Raw genomic sequence first — 24,125 nt, 5'->3', positions numbered from 1 at the left:
CCTTAAGTATTGCTACTGCAAGTGAGTGTTATAAATACACAATATATAATGTGTGTAAAGAGTTGGAACTGATACAACCTCTTTATCTGTAAATAAGGATAACAGTTCCTCTGTAAATGACGATTTCCCGTTTTTTGAGAGGATAAGACCTCTCCTCACCTGGCCACTGATCAGGACATAGGAGGCACCGCTCTCTCCGTCAGTACCTCTGGCGGTTCCAAAAGCCACAGACGGCTTTTGGAACCGCCAGAGGTACTGACGGAGAGCAGTAGCAATACTTAAGGTCCTGATGAAGCCATGGGATAAGTTATCCATTAATTGGGCAATGGTGCCCGCTTGTTTGCATTTGCATCGGGCCCTGCACGCTCCCACTGCAAGAACAGCCCCCGCCCCACACAGCACTTGCAGGACACGCATGCTGTGTGGGGCGGCAGCCGCTCCCAAAGTGAGATCCTGCATGGCGCTGCAAATACAAACAAGCGGCGTCCCACGAATGCTGTGTGGGCTGCATTTCAAATAAGCGACAGCCGTTATTAAAGTGGAAGGGCTCATGGCACGCTGCTGCAAATACAAAGAAGAAGGGCGCCAATGCTGTGCACTTTGTCGTGCCTGCTTTAGCAAGACTTGAATTAATGTGTGAGAAGTTGGCCTGGCATATGCTGTCCACTATTCTAGTGGGCACCTTGCACCAGTCCAAACAACCCTTATCGATGATAGGTTCCCTGCAACCTTTATTGAAAGCTATCCTTGTGGTAACTATGGAGCAGCCTTCAGGCTATGTATTGGAAGAATGTGAAGCAGCTTGTTTTACCAGTCTATAATCTCGTGAATGACCAAATGAAAGGAGAACCACTCAAGGAATATCTATAAAATATATGTATTTATTCTAAACACATCTCTCTAGTCCCTTTATGAGGCTAGAGGCAAAAGTACATACAGAAAACGTAATAGCACACAGTAAATTACCACAATATATGCTGAGCCCTAGGGGCGTACCAAACCATATATCAATAAAGTCGTATAAGAACCACGACTTTGATAGACACAAGGACTAGAGCCTGTAGAAGTGCTGGGGCCACCAGGAACCACCCAAGTGTCTGAACACAGCAGCGGATTTATTTATTTATTTTGCATACTTATATAGCGCTGTTCTGTCACCCAGAGGGCATCCTGGCGCTTTGACTCAGTAGGCCGAACCACCGATGCGGAGCTTAGGCTACTCTAGGAAACAAATGAGTTTTCAGCCCTTTTTTAAAAGCTGGGAATTCACCCTGACTCCTTAACAAGACCGGGAGAGAGTTCCAGAGTCTGGTGGCCGCAAAACTAAACGACCGCCCTCCCATCCTTGCCCTCTGGACTCTGGGGACCGACACCAGACACGCAGAAGAGGAGCGAAGGCTCCGAGATGTAGAGTACCAGGAGAAAAGATTCTGTAACAAAACTGGGCCCTGCCCATGTATAGCTCTGAAAACCAGACAGGATGCTTTAAAAAGGATCCGCTGATGAACCGGCAGCTAGTGTAAATCCTGTAGTGCCAAGGTAGATGAGGCAGTGCGCGGTCGAGAAAGTGCCAGCTTGGCTGCCATATTCTGGACCCGCTGCAGCCTGCCCACCAGCGTTCTAGGCGCCTCCAGGAGCAGTGCTTTGCAGTAGTCCAATCTGCTTAGGATCAAACCCCGCCCTACCTCTGGCCTAGCCTGCGCTGGGAGTAGTGGTAGGACCTTCCGCAACATCCGAAGCAACATCATACAAGTGGCTACGGTTTTGTTAACGAAAAGGTCCAGGTGCAGCAGTCACTGTCCCAGAAAAAGAAGGAGGCCAGAAATCATCCGGAAGAGCACGCGGTACACGGTCATTGGAGCAGTGGAGTACCTCCGTCTTAGATCCATTAAACTGGAGGGGGTTGGAACACAACCAGTTCGATGTGGCAGTCAGGCAGCGGTGGAAAGTCTCTAAAGAGACAGCGTCTTTGCCCTCCAAGGAAAAGACCAGTTGGGTATCGCCGGCGTAATTAAACACAGAGATACCGAAAGATTTTATCAATTGGATCAAAGGGTGGAGGTACAGATTGAATAATATGGGGCTGATGGCCGAGCCCTGCGGTACCCCCTGCCCAACTTTCCGCACGTCCGACTTAAAAGGCGGCAAAGCCACTACCTGCTGTCTGTTGTTAAGGTAAGAGACTAACCAGTCCCTTGCCAACCCCGTAACTCCGATCTCCTCCAGTCTCTTAATGAGGGTGGAGTGGCTGACCGTGTCGAACGCGGCCGACATGTCGAGCAGCACTAAAAAGGCTGCCCGTCCTGTGTCGACCCGCGAACGAAGATTGTCTAACATGGCCACCAGCGCCGATTCCGTCCCGTGCGCTGGCCGAAACCCAAACTGGGCCACATCCAGCCAGGTGTCATTCTCTAGGAAACTGGATAGAGAGCGGGTAACCAACTTCTCCAAGATCTTAACCGGAAAAGGAAGCAGGGAAATAGGCCTATAATTTGACAAACAGGTCGGGTCAAGTGTGGGTTTTTTCAGGAGGGGGGAAACCACCGCCAGCTTCCAGCTCTCCGGGACAGTCGCAGTAGCAAGCGACTGCTGACAGATGGAGTACAGAGGGTGGAAGAGTTCGTCCTGGAATAATTTCCAGAATTTATGCGGAAGAGGATCCAGCGGCGAGCCTGATGATACAGTCTGTGCCAGTTTACAGAACTCCTCAAAAGATGGCAAAGAGAAACAACTCAGCTGAGGATGATTGGGAGGTTCGTCCAGGGTTCCCAGACTGAGAGGAAGACAGTTCTGCCGGGGATGGCTGGGAGATTCCTCCGAGACCTCCCAACTAGAGGGAGGGCAACTCAGCAGGAGACCATTGGATGGTACTCCCGGCGCAGCTGGGCCAGGAGGAAAATCATTCAGTTGGAAAGAGCTGAAAGGTTCCTCCGGAGCTCCCAGGCTGAGAGGCCAACAGCTCTGTCAGGGTCGACTGGAAGGCTCTTTCGGAGCTCCTACGCCGAGAGAAAAACAGCTCGGCGGGGATCGACTGGAAGATTCGTCCGGAGCTCCCGGACTAAAAGAGGGACGGCTCAGCTGGGGTCGGCTGGAGGAGCTCCCAGGCCGAGGTGCAAGCGGCTCGGCCGGGGTCGACTGGAGGACTCCTCCGGAGCTCCCAGGCCGAGGTGCAAGCAGCTCGGCCGGGGTTGACTGGAGGATTCTTCCGGAGCTCCCAGGCTGGAATGCAAGCGACTAGGCCGGGGTCGACTGGAAGGTTCTTCCGGAACTCCCAAGGTAGACTGACTAGGTAGACTGTCCAAAGGGGTCGACAGAGACAAAGCCTCCCCAGCAAGTCCACTCAGAATCGTGGCGATCTTATCCTCAAAGGCGGCTGCCAGGGAATCACACAAGGCCTGTGAGATTGGAATAGTATTCATGGCACCAGCCGGATGGGAAAGATCATTCACAATCTTAAATAGGGACTGAGACTTATTAGTCGCCTGGTTTAACGTATCCTCCAAATATACTGCTTTGGCACACTTAATCTGTGCTTTGTATTCCTGTAGTGTCAATCTAAAAGTCGTTTTTGCAGCCTCCAGATAGTGCCTCCTCCACACCCTCTATGCCCGCTTGCATCTCAACCTCAGCTGCAAGAGGTCAGGAGTGAACCAAGGCATGGCGCGGTTCTGTCTATTCCTTGAGCAGCGCAATGGGGCCACCTTATCCAGGGAGTCGGAAATCTGCCGACATAAACTGGCGTAGCTTTCATCGACATTGTTTCCAAGTGCAAAACCTTCAGGGAGAAGGGTGGGCAGGACTGAAGATTTTAAAAGTCTAGACCAAGATCTACCCATTTTGATATTGCTCTGCCCTGTATCACTCGGACTGCAGGTAGGCAAAGATGGAATGAAACAAGCGCATGATCCGTCCAGCATTGAGGCATGATGTCATTCACCACTACATGCTGGGCGTCAGCAAACACCAGGTCCAGAGCATGGCCTTTCTGGTGGGTCGCAGAGAGAACCAGCTGCTGCAGCTGAATATTATTACAGGCCTGGCAGAGGTCATGGTAGGCAGAGTCTAAAGGCCCGTTTGGCCATAGGTTAAAATCTCCCAGAACTAGCAGTCTATTGTGGGAGTTGGAAAGATCATAAATAAGATCAATAAAATCCGGTAGAGTAGAAGGGGCATTGCCCGGTGGTCTATAGCAAAGCACCCCTGAATATAGCGTTTTCTCCTGCCCTTTAAGGGAGAAGCCCATAAGCTCAAAGCCCGGCACCTCCTTGATCTGTAGCTGCGAAAGAGCTAGAGTTTCCCGAAAAATGAAGCCTATACCACCACCTCTGTTCTTCAAGCGAGGAGTGTGCCTGATTGTATAGCCCTGGGGGCACACCAGACCCAATTCTACCTCACAGTCCGCCCGAGTCCATGTTTCCGGGAGGAAAAGCACATCGAGTCCACAGGACTCAATAAGAAAAACAATCTCCATATGGTGCTTACAGAGGGACCGGACGTTAAGTAGTTCACATAACAGCTGCTCTGGTTTGACCGAAGGAGCAGCCTGCTGGGGTCTAAGCTGCAAAAGATCTGTCCTGGAGAATACGTGGGCTAGTCGAAGAGACAGAGTGTTCGGCCCTAGGCGCGCCCGTAGCGCGAACGGGCGCAAACGGGCTTACCTCTGGCCGCCTACGTCGCGCCCCTTGCGCGCCAACGCTGCTCGCTAAGGGGGAGGCCATCTTATGTACCGAAGTATCGTGAAATTCCTGTGAGGGCAAGCCACTGGCCCCTCACACAAGATGGCGCCTAAAGATGGTATTGACCTTCGTGAGCCCAACCCAATATGGCGGCCAAAAGCGGCGAGTTCCTGATGAGCCCCCCAGCTATCCCTCTATCCCAGCAAGGGTGCCAAACAATTAATATGCGGGTAAGTCCTAGCTGAAGAGCCCCACACACAAGAAGAGAGCGACGGCGTTCTAGCGCTAACAGCGCAAGCGCGAAACAAAATAGTGCAAAAACAGATTTAAGCCTAACAAGTTATTTAAAATATTTAAAACAGCAGGTAATAGCGGCGTGCCTCGCGCGTCGCGTAGCAGGCAAATAAGTCTACCTGACTACGGGGAGGCGGCTCGCTTAAGTAGGCTCCTCCTCCAATACAAAAGTCCTGTGAGGGCTAGCCACTGGCCCCTCACACAAGATGGCGCCTAAAGATGGTATTGACCTTCGTGAGCCCAACCCAATATGGCGGCCAAAAGCGGCGAGTTCCTGATGAGCCCCCCAGCTATCCCTCTATCCCAGCAAGTGTGGGTGCCAAACAATTATTATGCGGGTAAGTCCTAGCTGAAGAGCCCCACACACAAGAAGAGAGCAACGGCGTTCTAGCGCTAACAGCGCAAGCGCGAAACAAAATAGTGCAAAAACAGATGTAAGCCTAACAAGTTATTTAAAATATTTAAAACAGCAGGTAATAGCGGCGTGCGTCGCGCGTCGCGCGTCGCGTAGCAGGCAAAAAGTCTACCTGACTACGGGGAGGCGGCTCGCTTAAGTAGGCTCCTCCTCCAATACAAAAGTCCTGTGAGGGCAAGCCACTGGCCCCTCACACAAGATGGCGCCTAAAGATGGTATTGACCTTCGTGAGCCCAACCCAATATGGCGGCCAAAAGCGGCGAGTTCCTGATGAGCCCCCCAGCTATCCCTCTATCCCAGCAAGTGTGGGTGCCAAACAATTAATATGCGGGTAAGTCCTAGCTGAAGAGCCCCACACACAAGAAGAGAGCAACAACGTTCTAGCGCTAACAGCGCAAGCGCGAAACAAAATAGTGCAAAAACAGATTTAAGCCTAACAAGTTATTTAAAATATTTAAAACAGCAGGTAATAGCGGCGTGCGTCGCGCGTCGCGTAGCAGGCAAATAAGTCTACCTGACTAAGGGGAGGCGGCTCGCTTAAGTAGGCTCCTCCTCCAATACAAAAGTCCTGTGAGGGCAAGCCACTGGCCCCTCACACAAGAAGGCGCCTAAAGATGGTATTGACCTTCGTGAGCCCAACCCAATATTGCGGCCAAAAGCGACGAGTTCCTGATGAGCCCCCCAGCTATCCCTCTATCCCAGCAAGTGTGGGTGCCAAATAATTAATATGCGGGTAAGTCCTAGCTGAAGAGCCCCACACACAAGAAGAGAGCAACGGCGTTCTACCGCTAACAGCGCAAGCGCGAAACAAAATAGTGCAAAAACAGATTTAAGCCTAACAAGTTATTTAAAATATTTAAAACAGCAGGTAATAGCGGCGCGTAGCAGGCAAATAAGTCTGATCACCGTTAAACTTCAAATGGGAATGTCGCGGTTGGAAATTTAAAGAAAATGGACACTTAGAGGAGGACTTTGAGCAAACCCCTTTAGACTTAAGGGGTTCTAGAGCCAACACCCACAGAAGCAATATAGTACTCGAGTTACCTCACCCAGGGAAGCCGGGTGCATAGGTGTCTTTTGGTGTTGGGAATCATCGCTGTTTCCAATGGCGATCTGCTGCAAAGTGCTACTGCTGTCAGAGTGGAAAGTGTCCACAGTGATCCAAGTCTGGATTGAAGATGAGAAGAAACTGAAAGAAGAGGGGACAGAGTCTGGGTCACTTGCCAGTGACCAGGGACACGATAGGCAGATGCCCATCGATGTCGGGTGATTTCAGGTGAAGGAGGTGAAGATTGACTCTTCAGCCACAAGGACCAGGAGGCGTCGACGACAACCAGGAGCTAGATACGAGCTGACCCACGAAGGCGAGAGGGACTGGGCGAGAGGGACAGGAAGGCTCCTAATTCTATAGCTGATTTACCAGGGAAGTAAGACCCTCAAGCATGGTTCTCATATCCTCGACCTCTAGTCTGAGAGTATTAATGAGGCTAAGTATTTCTTGGGGAACATTGGTAGATCTACAATCTGGTTCTAGGATACATGTCTCGGAATGCTGTGTTTGATGAGGGGGGTGACACCTAGGCCCCGTTTCCGTGTCCTCCTCCAGCAACTCCACCAGTGGTAGAAACCTATTAGTGTACGGTATTTCCGACCCTGTCTTCTGTAGGTCACTCCCAGATGACTTATTTGAGGATTGGCTATCACTTCCAGCATCTAGGTTTCCCTCACCGCCTATGTCTGGGCACACTTTTTAGGTCAAGCCTAGAGCAGCCCATGCGCTGCTCTAGGAAAACTTACCTTTTGGAATTGCTGTGGACTTTTCACCCGCTTGTGCGTGAGAAAAGGCCTACGGATTGTGGGCACGAGCGGCGACGTGCAGTGTGCCATCTGTTTTGTGTCAGTTTTCACACCAGCGCACGCGCACACTCGCAATAGACTTGCAACAGTAATGTCTGGTAAGTGAGACCTAAAAAGGAAAGTGCCACAACATCTACAACTTTCACTTTTCTGTACTTTAAATCCATTAAAATTGTATATTTGAAGTGTAGGGATACATTGTAAGGGAGTATTTGGTTGATACCGATTTTTACTTTATTAGTGGGTTTTTTATAGCGTGCTAAATAAATAGCTGAACCTTTTGAAATGTAATTCACTAAAAGGGCAACCTGAGCCAGAGTTTCATAAATAAACAAACACAACAGGACAGTGTCTGAAGTGCTGATGTGGAAGAGGCTATCCGCAGCCTTCTGTGAATGGAAATGGGCAGAACAGTGAGTCGGCTTTCATCCTCTGGTGGCCAATCATTCTTTTACAAATTTTCCCTTACCTACATGGGGATTATCACTTTGGCTGGTGGAGGGTGATTTTTGCTTGCCCTTTCCTCCTGTCCTACTTGCTGGATTGACAAACTTGGAAGTGATTGTCCGGGCATTATTAGGCCATCAAGTATTTTGGGAGCTTCTTCCTCTAATGTTGCCCATAAGCCAAGAGCATGGAATGAGATCAGGCCCTGGTGGCAGCCAATGTGCTTCATTCCCTTCTCTTTTTAGCTAAAAGTCTGGTGCCGGTCACATCCTTTGTTTTCTTCCTAGAGTTTGACTTACGGTGTTTCTTATTCACTATTTTCAAAGTCAGTAGAGTGTGACAGAAAAAGTTGCTTCAAGCACGCCTTCACAGCCTGTTTGATCATCAGAGTAATATGCACCATTATGTTCAGGGATATCTCCTGTTGTTCCCTACTTAAATTAAAGTATCAAACAGTGATGGGCAAAGGGTAATAAATGTAGGAGTTATCTTACTGGATCACTCCCGGTTTTGGGACTGACGCTGTTGGTTTTTAAACTATCCACTGGTACCCTGTCAACCATTAACCAGTGGATGTGCGTTGACCTTTGAAACCATGTGCGCATGCGCTGCTCTAGGAAAACGACCTCTTGGAATCGCTCTGGAAGCGTGTGAAAAGGCCTACGGCTTGCGGTTACGAGCAGCGGCGCGCAGTGTGCCATCTGTTTTGTGTCAGATTTCACATGAGCGCGCGCACCACTCGCGGGACGCTGCAGCTTCTAAAAGTTCTGAGTTTGCTCCTGAAACTGATGCTCAAGGGGCAATCTTTCTTACCCTGGTTTCACCCTTTCTTCCACCCTGTTCCTTAATCCTGCTCTTCTGTCTTCCTTATAATGTTCTATTATCTCTTCCCATCTCGTGTCCTTTATTCGAACTAAGCCCCCCTCTCTCTCTAGTTCTCCTGTTTACTAATTAGACGCATTTAGTTTGAATTCACTGTAAATCGAGTCAAATGATTCGATTCAGTCACTGTGCCGCAGAAGGAGTCACACACCAGAGTTAGTATTCTGTAAGAACACAGTCAGTTCAGTAAATGAAATAAACCCAACAACACAGAGAATTGGTCACCCCATCCACCCGACGAGAGGCTGCGCACAATGCTCGCACAAGTGAAGTGCACTCATTGTCTGACATATTTAGCACTGAACCTCCCTGATTGGCTTTGGTGCTATATTTATGTACATATGTGGTATCTGTAGAGCGCAAACCTACCCTAAAGGCAGCTGAGCACTATACACGGGCAAAGGTAAAGGAAAGTCCATGAGTGATCGGAGGGTGTCTGGGTTCAGGGAACAGAAGTCTATTGTTACTGCATTGTGATGTAGTGTTATTTTTTAAGGTGACTTGTGTTCTGCACTATGCTAGACTCGAGCAGAATTAAGGGTGTTGTCCCCAGATCCTGGGTGCATGCATAGATGGAGTCCGCTTTGGGGTGTCACGATAATTACCACATAATTATATGCTACATAATTACACTGCACTAAATGCAACATACACTCTAAATAATAGCACTTAGTGCCACATGATTACATGCCACATAATTACACGTCACATAATTACACTCTACTGAATAAAACATACACTCCACACAATACCACTCAGTGCCACATAATTATATGCTACATAATTACACTCCACTCAATGCAACATAAATACACTCCACATAATACCACTCAGTGCCACATTATTATATGCTACATAATTACACTGCACTCAATGCAGCATACATTCCAAATACCACTCAGTGCCACATAATTCCACACCACATAATTACACTCTACTGAATGCAACATACACTCCAAATAATAACACTCAGTGCCACATAATTACACACCACATAATTACACTCTACTAAATGCAACATATATACAATACCACTCAGTGCCACATAACGATTTGCTACATAATTACACTGTACTCAATGCAACACACACTCAAAATAATACCATTCAGTGCCACATAATTATACTCTACTGAATGCAACATACACTCCACACAATTCCACTCAGTACCACATAATTATATGCTACATAATTACACTGCACTTAATGCAACATACACTCCAAATATTACCGCTCAATGCCACATAATTACACGCCACATATTTACTCTACTGAATACAACATACACTCCCCATAATACCACTCACTGCCACATAATTACACGCCACATAATACCACTCACTGCCACATAATTACACTCCACATAATACCACACAGTGCCACATAATTATTTGATACATAATTACACTGCACTCAATGCAACATACACTCCAAATACCACTCAGTGCCACATAATTACACGCCACCTCCGTCAGTCAGTCAAATATCTTTTATTCGGTTTCCAAAAATTTTTAGGAACCATAGAAGTACATTGCAATGTACAGTATATAAAAGTGGGACGGCAAAACGAGTTACCAAAAGACAGAATTTACATAAACAAGATACATTTTTAAGTTAAAAACAGACAGAGTTATTAGACAGAATGTTAATAAAGTGCAAGTGCATTTAAAAGTCAAGTTAATCATAGGTACACCGATATTTTGTACAAGATTTAAGAAAACCAGCTACACGTTTAGCAACAAATTCAGAATCTAAAAGTTGCAAAGCATGAAAAGCGGGACGACAAGATCTCAAACCCAGTGATAAGAATAGGGGAATAATCCAACGCTTTCGAGGCAAATCATAAAATCTGCAAAAAAGGGTAACATGGATTGTGGATTGTTCCGAAGTATCGTCACATGGGCACTTGGTGATGGATTTTGACCAGTCTTGTTTTTTGGAAAAGAAACAATACGAAAAAATGTATTAAAGCGAAACCGGGTCAGGAGATATTTTTCGTGAGCGATCAAATGATATTTCAGGTAGGGTTGGACGCCTAAGGAAGATTGAACACTTAAGATCTGGATATTAGAGATCTTAGTGATTTCCTGAGATATGCGAAGTTCCCTCAGATGTGATATGCATAGGATTTTTAGATTGTTCCTTGACAAACTTAATAGGGATGACGGCTCTAAAAAATACGCCACCTAATTACACTTTACTGAATGCAACATACACTTCACACAATACCACTCAGTGTCACATAAGTATTTGCTACATAATTACACTGCACTCAATGCAACATACACTCCAAATAATACCACTCGGTGCCACATAATTACACGCCACATAATTACACTCTACTGAATAAAACATACACTCCCCATAATACCTCTCAGTGCCACATAATTACAAGCCACATAATTACACTCTACTCAATGCAACATTAATACTCTCCACATAATACCACACAGTGCCACATACTTATATGCTACAAAATTAAATTGCACTCAATGCAACATATGCTTCAAATAATACCACTCAGTGCCACATAATTACACACCACATAATTACACTAGTGAATGCAACATGCACTCCAAACAATACCACTCAGTGCCACATAATTATATGCTACATAATTACATCGCACTCAATGCAACATACACTCCAATTAATTCCACAAAATTACACTCCACTGAATACAACATACACTCCCCATAATACCACTCAGTGCCACATAATTACAGGCCCATAATTACACTACTCAATGCAACATAAATACACTCCACATACCACTCAGTACCACATAATTACAAGCCACATAATTGCACTCTACTCAATGCAACATAAATACACTCCACATATTACCACTCCATGCCACATAATTACACGCCACATAATAACACTCTACTCAATGCAACATAAATACACTCCATACAATACCACTCAGTGCCACATAATTACATGACATAATAACACTCTACTCAATGCAACATAAATACACTCCATATAATACCACTCAATGCCAGATAATTACACGCCATATAATTGCACTGTACTCAATGCATCATAAATACACTCCACATAAATGCACTCTATACCACATACCACCAATCAACATAAATGCACTCCACACCATGACACAATTTTCCTAAGCATAATTTCACTCAACACCACAGTTCCAGGCCACACATTTCAACTCCACATTTCCAAAACACACTGCTTAATTACACACCAAACAACATGTTTCAACTCCACAATCCACAACGTACCTCCAATCCACACCATATATTGTCACCACCTGAGCACTAATCATCATTCACCACCACCATTTTGTATCAGCGCATCACCTAATCATCACGTCAGTCTGCCCTTGGAATCTGGCATCTGTTGATTCTCCCCTCTGCTCGTGTTCTAATTAAATTACTGTTTTCCAACCTACACTCCCCCTTTATTTATGTCCCGCTTTCCCATAACAAAAAAAATTATAACAAACAAGCATGAGAACAGGCAGGAAAAAGTTGCCAGCCGTGCAAGTACAAAAAAAGTAGAAGACATTTTTTATGTTAAAATCTTTTTTATCAGGTTTTTCAGTTGTATATTATGTTGTCTTCGTTTGTATAAACGTAACAAAAATGCTTAAAACTTTTTGTTATAACTTTTCAACAAAATTCACAGCAGCCACAGCGCTCTACAACATAGCCAAAAGTTCTGGCTAAACACATAAGGTCCCAAAGGCGAGACCCATTGGCTATGACAAAGCTTGTTTTAGGGGGTTATGAAACATAGCTGGAATAGCTGATTGGTGGGCCGTAGTAGGGTTGTATAAACTAGCTGGTTGGGTAGAGCGTTGTGGGGATTTAGTATTTGCTACATGGGTGGTTGTATCTGTCACTTATATGTCCTCGCACTCACTAATGCGGGTGTCTATCCTATCCAGTACACAATTACTCCCTGCATGTTTCTGTATCTTCCTAGCCTTTTTCCCTTTACTATCCCTCCTGCCCCTCCCCCACTGCCCTCCATAGTTTTCCTTTTCCCCATGCTACCTCTATAGTGTAAGTTAAGTCTAAAGCAACCTGTCTACACAATCAGCGATGAACAGGCCTCTTGGCCCCGTGGACAATGAGAACCCTCAGGCCACCCTTATACCGGCCCCACAAACCCCTCAGGAGACAGAGCGTGATTATTTAGATTCAAAGAGAGTAGTTTGGGCAATGCTGGGAGATAACCGCGTTAACAGTACCTTGACTAGTCCACGACAGTTCTTGAATGTCCAGCGAATCTGAGTAGGCAAGATGCCTAATGCCAGTGGAAAGGGGGGTAGCCCTGCCCTGCCTCTTCCTGGCAATGAGGGCAAGGACGGGACAGCCCTTGGCCCGGGCTTCGCCCGCGCACGTCCCGCACTGCGGGGGGAGAGGCAGCGGTATGAGCGCGGTGACATCAAGGGATGCTGGGGCAGGCAGTCCTCACACTGAGGTTGAGCGCCTGGATGGGCTGATGGCACTAGCGGCATTTCCGACGTGGACCCTGGGACTCCTGTGCCACCAGGGTGCTGCGCAGAGCTTGTGGTGTTCCTTGCTGGTTATAAGATAGCTTGCTTCCTTAGTGTCTGGCCTGTGTTATTGCATTGTTTGCCTCAGATTCTCCTAATGCCTGGCCTGTGATATTGCATTGTTTACCTCGGATTCACCTAGTGCCTGGCTTGTGTTATTGCATTGTTTGCATCAGAATCTCCTAGTGCCCGGCCTGTGTTATTATATTGTTTGCATCAGATTCTCCTTGTGCCTGGCCTGTGTTATTGCATTGTTTGCATCGGATTCTCCTAATGCCTGGCCTGTGATATTGCAGTCCCGTTTTCCTAGTACCTGGCCTGTGTTATTGCACTGATTGTGTCATATTCTTGCAATGCCTGGCCTGTGTTATTGCATTGTTTGCATCACGTTTTTCTAGTACCTGGTCTGTGTTATTGCACTGTATGCGTGGCTTTTGGTATGTTATTATTCTAATAGTTGCAGCTTTTCTAACAAACAAGGTACCTTTTATCCCAATCAAGTGCATCTGACTGCAAGGACACTTCCTGCAGTAACAATCTACTTCCTAATTATGTAGCAACAGACAGCAAAGCATGTCAGCCAGAGATGTCGTAGGGTCAGAAACAGTACATAGGTAAGTAGGTATGATGGAAAACAAACTATTGGGTAACATTTTAAATGAAGAAGCTGCTGTGATAGACAGCAAAAAATTCATGTCAAAACATCAGCATTAGGACAATGGTACATGGAACAATAATGGTAGATATATTTACACTTCTGTGCAGTGCGTGCCACTTAATGTTCTTTTCTTCCACTCTCATGAGATGGTTTTACAAGGCAACTCTGAGCTCACTGAGTGTGGAGCATCCACGAATCCCAGAGACGCGCCGTTCCAAAGACGGTAACAGAGAAGGTTGAAAGATCTGAGTCTTGATCCTGGCAGATGGACGGGTGGTCCCTGAGGGGGTGTAGTTAGTCTGTGTGTTGCCACGGCTGTCCAGGGGGTGTAAGAAAATGTCAGCAATTTGTGGAGGGCCCTCTTTTGGGTGAGAACCACCCAGCTTCATGCAATACAGACTTGAGGGTTTGTGTCTGCGCAGGATGAGTTACATTCTGATAGTAAAATGGAGGACCTTGTCCAAAGGCGATAGATGTTACCAAGAATTAACATCTTCAGTTACAACAGATAGAGAAAATAAATGTACCTCGGGGTGCTTCAAAAGCTTTCTGCACTCTGCTGGTGCAGGCAGGATGTTTATTCTCTAGTTGGCATTTGCCAGGGGATGTTCAGATACATTGGTTGAATTAAACCTTGCAGCAGCACTTGTAGCGTGGACTCTTGGAGTCTTGTAGTGTGTGTTAGATGCAGTAGAACTGTCTTAATGTTCTACGGAGCTCAGAAAATCCAGACTCTCTGTCCTCTCAGAGCTCGAGGTCTGTGGCTTGACCAGTTGAACTCCAATAAAGAAGATGACCTAGACCAGTTCTACCTCTCCCGACCTTTGAACTAATCATTGAGGAAAGAAGCCCTTATCTGGAAGGAAGTTCTTCACAAGGTGCAGCTGACAGAAGTCCTGCCTAGAAAGGAAGATCTGCACAAGGCACGGCTGACAGTAGTTCTGCCTGGCTGTGACCTCAAAGCAGTGAGAGACCCACAAACCACAAGATCCTTCAAGCCCAGCTAGCTACACTGGACGCAATGTACACCAAATGCCTGATTTAGATTTCAGAGGATGCTTTATTCCATCACAAATGTGACAAGTATCCTGCCCACCCCATTACAAATGCATTATATCCTGTGGCAATTATAATAAGGCATATAGTTAATCAAAAGGAGGGATAAGGGATCTGAATCTCCGTTTCATTCCCCATAGGAAGTTATAAATTCATCACAAGAGAAACGGACACTAGTTACACCTTATGACCATTGGTACAAGGAATAAAGATCAGAGTGACCTCAAAAAACTCTATGTACTGGTTGGAAAAAGGTGCGGTTTATCTGATTCATCCGCCCCACATTAGAGTTATGGCAGTTATCATTGGTTACTCTGAAGTGGTGAATTTGCCTGCCTCAACCCGAGGCGCCTCTGGTCTAGGGTGCAGCGTCCAGAGAATAATGAGTGAAAAAAGTGTTAAAGTAAATTGTGCAAAAAAGGAAAAAATGGTTAAAAATGGTAAGCAACCCTGTGGTTTTTTAATGTAGGTTGTTTAACCACAAACTTTAAAAATTGGGTAATACTCCTTTTTAGACCAAGTTACTGGATCTAGCAGTATAGTTAGAAAAATACGTCGACATGTTTCAGCTCCTTGGGCCTGGATGGGTCTGTGGAGCTTTCGTCAGGACTAACAAACATAAAAAATTTAAAAAATTCGTACTCACATAACTTGTGTAGTCTTTTTTTGATATGGACACACTTTTTTGGTTATGTAGTTGAGAATTTCTCCTTCACAATCTGTAATAAGATAGAATGATATACACAACAATTGCACACTTTTTTCTTAATGCATTGCAGTTCTGATCACGATTGGTTAAGTAACATTTTTCTACTGCCAATACGACATGACCAAGGGAGGCAGTGACAATGGGGAGTTAAGTAATGCTGATATAGAGTCTTATTAAGGGGGCGCCTGTTAAGAAGTTCAAGAAGTGGGCGCTAGTATGTTTTATGTCGACTGTGTACTCGCATAACTCTAAATATAGTAGCCCGCTGGTTTTAGCCTGCTATTAGTTGCTTAAACGCTTGAGGGATTAGTTTATGTAGAAAAGCACGAGTGTGCGCAACAGAGAATACGCTATACTGCCACTTTACCATGAGCGTTTTGCGAGGTCTTGGTGGAAAACAGGGGAAAGCGGTAGGGTCAGACGCTGCGCAATTAACAATATACTAAGAAATACTGTTTAAGAAAAGGTGGTTTAGCCTACCTTATGTCCAGAAGTGTTCTGCTTCATCGGGGTGTGGCTCGTAAAATTTCGAAGCCCAGAGCTGTTACAGAAATGACTTCAATTAGTCTACAGCTACTCGTGCATCTTACCGGTGTTACGACGTTCTGAGAAGGTCGGCGCCATTACCCGCGTGCAGGTAAGATTCCTGCCTTGTGCTGACTCTGCCCCGGGGTGTGGCTTCTGAGTTGAGATCAAGATTTTTAAAGGGCCCTGGCGGGCGGCAATGGCGTCTCGTTTTTTTCAAGCAACTTTATTAATCTCTCTGTGGCGTTTTAGCTAGGAAACGTTCTAGATGTCAAATTTGGGAGCAGTCAGTGTTAATGGAGAACAAAAACCCGAACTAAAACAAAAATGGGATATACACAGGCAGCCAAATATTCTACTTGTGGTCAGTTCATGCCCTGTAGTTACTTGGCAAATCGATGCCAAGGAATGGCATCGTTCAATCCTTGTTCACATGTTTTAAGGCGGTCCACCCACCTTTGTTCTTTTTCGAACAATAATCGTTCACAGTTATTGCTTTTGTCAGTAAGCATTTCGATTACAGTCCAGCGAAGTTCTTCACAAGAGTGGCCTGTCTCTACGAAATGGGCACATAGTTTGGTGGTATTCTTTTTTAGCTTGATGTTACTTTTGTGCTCACCAATTCTTACTTTAATTTTTCAACAAGTCATCCCGATGTATTTTTTATTACATGGGCAGCTAACCATGTAGATGACATGTGAAGAGTTACAATTCGTATGTTGTCGTTGTATCCATGTCAGTGTCTCCGTCAGTTGTAGTGTTTTCGATACTGTGGTTGTCTTACAGGCTGCACAGGAAACACATGGGTAGTGTCCAGTTACAGGTGCCATTGTCACGTCCCTCGTGGTTAATTGTTGCTGTATCTTCAATGGGCGGGTATGGACTAGGACATCCTTGATATTCTTTGTTCTGCGATTTGCAAATCTTGGTTTTGGACAATTAAAGACTCCAGTGGGAAAACTCATTTAAATGCAGTAAATGTGGGAAGAGCTTTAGTCAGATATCAAGCCTCCAAACACATCAGCGAACACACACAGGGAACAAACCCTATCATTGTAGTGAATGTGACCGTAGTTTTAGTTACTCTTCAGCATTAAGGATTCATCAGCGAACGCACACAGGAGATAAACCATTCAAGTGCAGTGAATGTGTCAAGAGCTTTAGTCGGTTATCAAACCTCCAAAGACATCAGCAAACACACACAAGGGAAAAGCCATTCAAGTGCAGTGAATGTGCAAGTGTTTTACTTTCTCGTCACACCTACAAAGCCATCTGTGGAACCACATAGGAGAAAAAAAATTCAAGTGCAGTGAATGTGCAAAGTGCTTCAGTAAGTCATCACACCTACAAATTCATCTGCGAACACACACAGGAGAAAAGCCATTTAAATGCAGTGAATGTGGGAAGAGCTTTAGTCGATTAGATCTCCTACAAAGACACCAGCAAACACACACAGGGGAAAAACCATACCAGTACAGTGAATGTGGGAAGAGCTGTAATCGATTTGAAAATCTGCAAACCCATCAGCGAACACACACAGGGGAAAAACCATACCATTGTAATGAATGTGAAATGATTTTTAGTCGTTACTCAGGATTCATCAGCGAACACACACAGGGGAAAAACCATTCAAGTGCAGTGAATGTGCAAAGTGCTTTAGTCACTTATCAAACCTCCAAACACATCAGCGAATGCACACGGGAGAAAAACCCTATCATTGTAGTGAATGTGACAGTAGTTTTAGTGACTCTTCAGCATTAAGGTATCATCAGCGAACTCACATAGGAGAAAAACTATTCAAGTGCAATGAATGTCTAAAGAGCTTTAGTCGATTATCAGTGCTACAAAGTCATCAGCAAACACACACGGGGGAAAAACCATTCAAGTGCAGTGAATGTGCAAAGTGCTTTAGTCGGTTATCAGTCCTAAAAAGTCATCAGCGAACACACACGGGGGAAAAACCCTATCATTGTAGTGAATGTGACAGTAGTTTTCACGTCTCTTCAGTATTAAGGTATCATGAGCGAACTCACATAGGAGAAAAACCATTCAAGTGCAATGAATGTGGCAAGAGCTTTAGTCAGTTATCAGACCTACAAAGACATCAGCGAACACACACAGGGGAAAAACCATTCAACTGCAGTGAATGTGGGAAGAGCTTTAGTCACTTATCAAGCCTCCAAACACATCAGCGAATACACACAGGGGAAAAACCATATCATTGTAGTGAATGTGACAGTAGTTTTAGTTACTCTTCAACATTAAGGATTCATCAGCGAACTCACACAGGAGAAAAACCATTCAAGTGCAGTGAATGTGTCAAGAGCTTTAGTCAAGTATCAGACCTACAAAGACATCAGCGATCACACACAGGGGAAAAACCATTCAACTGCAGTGAATGTGGGAAGAGCTTTAGTCAGTTATCAAGCCTCCAAACACATCAGCGACCACACACAGGGGAAAAACCATATCATTGTAGTGAATGTGACAGTAGTTTTCGCAGCTCTTCAGCATTAAGGATTCATCAGCGAACTCACACAGGAGAAAAACCATTCAAGTGCAGTGAATGTGTCAAGAGCTTTAGTCAAGTATCAGACCTACAAAGACATCAGCGATCACACACAGGGGAAAAACCATTCAAGTGCAGTGAATGTGGGAAGAGCTTTAGTCAGTTATCACACCTTCAAAGTCATCAGCGAACACACACAGGGGAAAAAATATTCAACGGCAGTGAATGTGGGAAGAGCGAACACAGATACTCCGGAAAGAACTTAAGAACATCAAAAATAATACTGACCCATCCGAGTACATAGACAAGAGCAGAACAGTGGGGTTATTGTGAGAGGAATGAATTACGGTAAAAAAATTAAATTCGAATTATGTGGGACATTGAAATGCCAGATGATAGAAGACCGGACTAGCAGTAAAGAAGGAAAACAGATAACATTATTTGCAGAGTTATAAAAGTGTTTGTTTCCAGTGATTGTTCACTTCCGTACACATAGAAAAGCAGCATGATGTACCAGGATACACAGTGGGAGGCTAGCACAATGTGGACTAAAAGAAAAGAAAATGTTTTGATTTTTATTTGGTGAAGAAGAGATACAAAGAAAAACATTCAATCGCACTTGATCACACTTCCTTTAAAAGCAACACTGAACAATACTGGGACTAGCAACGATATTTTCAGCTAACTTGTCGGCTTAGTGATAAAACCTATAAACCAAACACACGCAGAGTGAACACGTTGTCAGGGCTCTGGAGATGGGAAACTTCATTGGTAAAATGTAGATATTACTATTAACAAAAGCTGCAGCAGCATATGTGATGAACTAAAGTGAAGCACAGATGTTCAAGAAATAACCTGTTTTTAGATATAAAAGAGCATATAAGTGTTTTTAAGTAATGTTTGCTGCATCTTTTACACTCTGTTAACCGGTTGATGGATCAGCTCATGCCTCGGGCCTTATAACTAAGTGTTACCCGTGGCTCCTCTCCGACATGGCTCTCTCTATTCAGTTTGTGACTTGCCAAACTCTACTTTTTACCAGAATTGAGCAATTGTAAGCAGTAGACTCTGTTTGAAGAATGTGGTGAAATAGCGAAATCCCACATCAAAAGTATATATGTGCCAGGACAATCAGTTGCAGCAACTCGTCTCCCACACTTGATTGACCCCTGTCCTCAAATGTTCTGAAGGATTTGTCGTATGAATGCCAGAAGTGGCAGTGACATTCATGAAGCTAACGCTAACAGGAGTGTGTGGGAGATAGAGAGGGTGAGAGATAAAGAGAGCGAGAGAGACAAAGAAAGGGGCGAGAAATAGAGAGAAATGGAAGGAAGGGGAACGGCACATTATATGTACTCACCTAAAAATAGAAGAAGCAGCCGAATACATGTCAATGTGGGACATGACCAGAGAAACGGGCTGAACTCCTGTGAATTTATATGTTTATTTTTAATACCTATAGACCCATGTCATGCCAATAAACAGGGCACAAGTAAGGAAAATAGTATGGAGCCCATTATCATATGCAAATTACAGTGACGTCACATGTAGTGACATCACAAGAAGTGATGTCAGGTCCTTATAATAATTTTTACGTGAAAGGTTGACGGCCTGTTTTAAAAACAAAAAACAAGAAACATAAAATAATGTAAAAATACGTTTTTGGTTTCAGTTTTTATACATCATGTGTTTTTCCCACTATTAGTTTAATACTAAACTCGAAAATTACTGAAAGTTTAAATATTTTTAAACAGATATCTGGAAGTTGGAAATTAAATTTGTAAACAGTTTTCAGCGAATAAATAAAATGTGCTTTTAATTTGCGTTTGTTTCCTGACGTTATTCTTTATCCAGCCCCTAAGCCCCAAAGTGGTTCACATTTACAATGTATTAAGCAATAGCAGGGCTAATTTTGTCAAGTTCTCTGTTCCTCTCTTGTGTGACTCACACAAACAAATACTCAGAGGCCTGTGCCTGCAGTGCTGGGGCACAAAGTAACAATTATCAGTCGCAGGCTAAGGAGCTAGGTGGAACTGAGTCCCATTTCTAGATAATAGTGGGGGGACCCCTTAAAACTGTTGCTACCCCCGACTTGTGCCGTGCAGAAAAAGCAATAGTGAATTTGAGTAATTTATGATGTATTGAAATGAGAGGAAGAGAAGTGAGCGAGGTGCAGGATATATTAAAGAAAATGAAAAAAAGAGACACAAGACTTTACCCTGTTCTGTGTACAAGCACTTCACGTAAACAAGTTGTGCTGTGCGTTGTGAACAGGCTGTCACCCCCCTTTGTATGTAAATGAATTTTTGTGACCAGACACCCCAGGCTCCCATCTCTTCTAGCGCGGATCATAATGTGAGCACTGTAATGTAATCACAAACTAGGGCTATATTGAGAAACAATCGGCTTCCAGGTCACACAGCTGTGGTTATGTAGTTCTTTATTAGTTTTTTTTTTAGTTTACTTTAATTTGCAGCAATTCTCCAGGTTACTTTTTCTCAGTAGTACGCTTCAGGTCGCTCATAGCGCTCCATCAGTTAAACTTGAGGTTTGATGTAGGATTTGTTTTAGTGTCCCTAGACCATGTCCCAATCTCTTTGTCCTTGATTTGTCGGCATGGATTTTGTCCACACACTGGTGTAGGACGGACCTTCTCAAGGTAGAAGGCGCTGTAATAGGAATAATAAATCAGACATATATGAAATTGTATGTAAACAAATATGTGCCTTTCACTTATCAGGCACCACCAGACTCACATCTACACATGTAATTGAGCACCAGACTAAAGTGACTCCTCCCTGTATAAATATGTGCCATCAGTAATCGGGCTGATGGTTCCGCTGATGTGCACAGCAAATGAAGTTTCTGGGACTGTACGCATTGGCCTACATTTTAATTGCTGAAGTTTCACGCAGATTCGCTGATGCGCACAGCTTATACGATTTGTGGATATTGTAAGCAGATCACTGAAGTTCACCCTTAAGTAGTAACTAGGTCAAAACGAAGTACATACATAATGCAAAATGTCACTGCCCCTCCCTTCTTTTTGATATCTCCATGAGTTCCTCCTCTCTCGTGGAAGAAGGTTTTCACACATTATGCTTGTGTCTGTGCCCCTTCCTTAAGTGCAGAGAGGAAAGCCTCATGGTTAATGCATTGTTTGGGCTCTGAGGGACAAGAATTCTTTGAACATCTTCCTGAACTCTCTGATAGTGACTCGGACACTCATAATAAATACGAGATCTGCATCAAAAAGTTGGACTTGCACTACCTCACCAAAGTGAGTACTGTCCTTGAACGATATCACTTCAGGAGAAGAATGCAAAAGCAGGATGAGTCGGTGGAACTGTAGAAGTGGGACTCAGCCAGGCCTACTAGTGCTAGGGGTTTGCCCTTCTCTGCACGCAAGTCCTCAGACAAGTAAATAGAAGTTGGCACAGAAGCTGAAAGGTTAAAGGAAAGATTTATATAAACCTCATGAGGTGGAACTAAATTCACACAACACCCTTCAGTAGTGTATGATGTAGCACAAGGAGTAGAAGAACCAGGGGTCTTTTATACCCACACAGGGGCTCAAAAGAGGGCGGTACAAGCACACATAGGAGGGTTACATACTTAGATGGTCCGAAAGAAATGCACAGTCAACAGTAAAGGAGGAGCTAGCAGTTGCTGACTCCGGTAGAAACAACCTGACAGTTACAGTCTAAAAACTGATGTATGGACAGTTAAAGATTCCTCTGCACATATGCAGAATAGCAGAGTCTAAGTATAGCCAGTCCTTTAAACAGAGCACAAGGGTAAACAACAGTAAAGAAGGAAACAGCATGTGGTGAGCACTTATCAGACAAATTGGCTGCTGGAAACAAGATGGCTTCAGCTAAATGGTAACACCGAACGCTGTCAATTTTCCACAGACGAACCTTTTAGCATTAGCTGAAGACATTTATGATCTAGGATAGTCCTTGTATACATCTTGTATATCAATCCGCATCATATTACTAATTTCCTTATCTAATATTTTCTGGGAATTCATTTGTGCAACATTACGTTTAGCGAGTATACAGGCAGTAATACAGAATGAGACGTCGTGCTGCGATCATCCCGTACTGATCGATACCACGACTAAGGGGCAGTTAGAAAGAAGGATTCACATAAGGAGTCCACCCTGACTTGAGCACCCACCCGCAAGCTGGTATGAGAGACAATAGCTGAGCATGGTTTCTCTAGAATAATGTGTCCAACTCTGGTGCTGTGACGAGTTGTCTAGCCCTGAAGAATTTGCCATATTTTGGAGGCAATGAAACATGTTGGCCTGTGAAACGGGTATGTGTAGATAGCAACCTGCACACATTTTTTATTTGACAGTTGACCCTTAGTGAATAATAAAGTTATTGTGTGAAAGATGTGACTGTCAATTGTAATCATTTATCGTCCCTACTTTAGAGTGTAATTCACCATCACTCTTTTGCACCTATTCATTTTGTTTTGTTTTGGACATTTGTTTTGGACACTATTTTTGTTCTTTTTCCGAGATAAGGTGACTGCCAATGATGAGAACAGTGGGTCTATCTGGTGAGTACCTGCCAGTTACCCCTATGGTGGTTCGCCCGTGAGGGGTCACCTTATCTCCTACACATTTTTACATTTTTTTCATTTTGTGCACTTTGATCCAGGGGGTTATGCTTACTTAAGAAGCTGGCCGGTGTACTGACTGTTGTATGAAGATCAGTCATTTTCCTTCTGGTGGACTGTCAGTGGAAACAGAGTTTTAAATAATAGGCAAGAGAGTGTTGCATATGACCATAAGAAATAAAGAGGTTTTTGCTGTAAAAACGATAAAAGATATGGTGATGTATACACCACGCTGAGGAGGAAACCATAGTGTTTGATACACTCACATTGCTTGCCTTAGAGAACGGGTTTTGTCGTTTTGTGACAGTAATACAGGTGGAGCAAAGCATTGGACCACATTGTATACAAAAACAGCATGTCAATAAAATTATAAATATTTCACACAGAGCAGTCAATAACTTCCAGCCCCAGGTCGCAAGTAGGGTCCAGAACCAACTGGCGAAAGTCCATGTGCCAGGATCTGGATGGATTTCAGCAGCAATTTTGTGTAGTTTATAGATCGCATCAAAATATGAAGGAGAATGATCTGGAATGTAAACACAACTACTTACGATGATGCGATGTGCACCACCTCGATCAGACAAAAGTACATCGAGGACCATACGTTTTTGAAGTGCCACAAGCCTTGCAATTTGTAGTTCCTCTGTAATGTTCCCAAGTGCCATGGCTGTCTGGTTGGTAACAGCCTCCACAACACGAGTCAACTGTCTGATTTTCCTGCTGTTTAGAGCAGCACTGACAAAGAAGAACAGTCCCAAACTGAAATCGACATATTGCTGTAATGCAGTGTCAGTTTGGTCCACCTCCTCATTACTTATTGTCCTCTTATATCTGTTCTTGGAGATATCATTAAACAGTCGATAGTCTTTTTGATATGATGCTGGTGCCAAAAACCCAGGAGGTAACACAAAGGACACATAGCATACTCCGGA

The 24,125-nt window shown here is 44.4% G+C and overlaps 1 pseudogene; it reads left to right on the top strand.

Annotated features, from left to right (window-relative positions):
* The first annotated feature begins 5,189 nt into the window (after nucleotides 1-5,189).
* Nucleotides 5,190-18,865, top strand: LOC144806001 (uncharacterized; annotated as a pseudogene).
* The last annotated feature ends 5,260 nt before the right edge of the window (nucleotides 18,866-24,125 follow it).

Source organism: Lissotriton helveticus (assembly GCF_964261635.1).
Source record: "Lissotriton helveticus chromosome 1_1 unlocalized genomic scaffold, aLisHel1.1 SUPER_1_unloc_39, whole genome shotgun sequence".
Classification (NCBI taxonomy): Eukaryota; Metazoa; Chordata; class Amphibia; order Caudata; family Salamandridae; genus Lissotriton; species Lissotriton helveticus.
The sequence above is the reverse complement of the archived record's forward strand: the minus strand, read 5'-3'. Positions and strand labels throughout refer to the sequence as shown.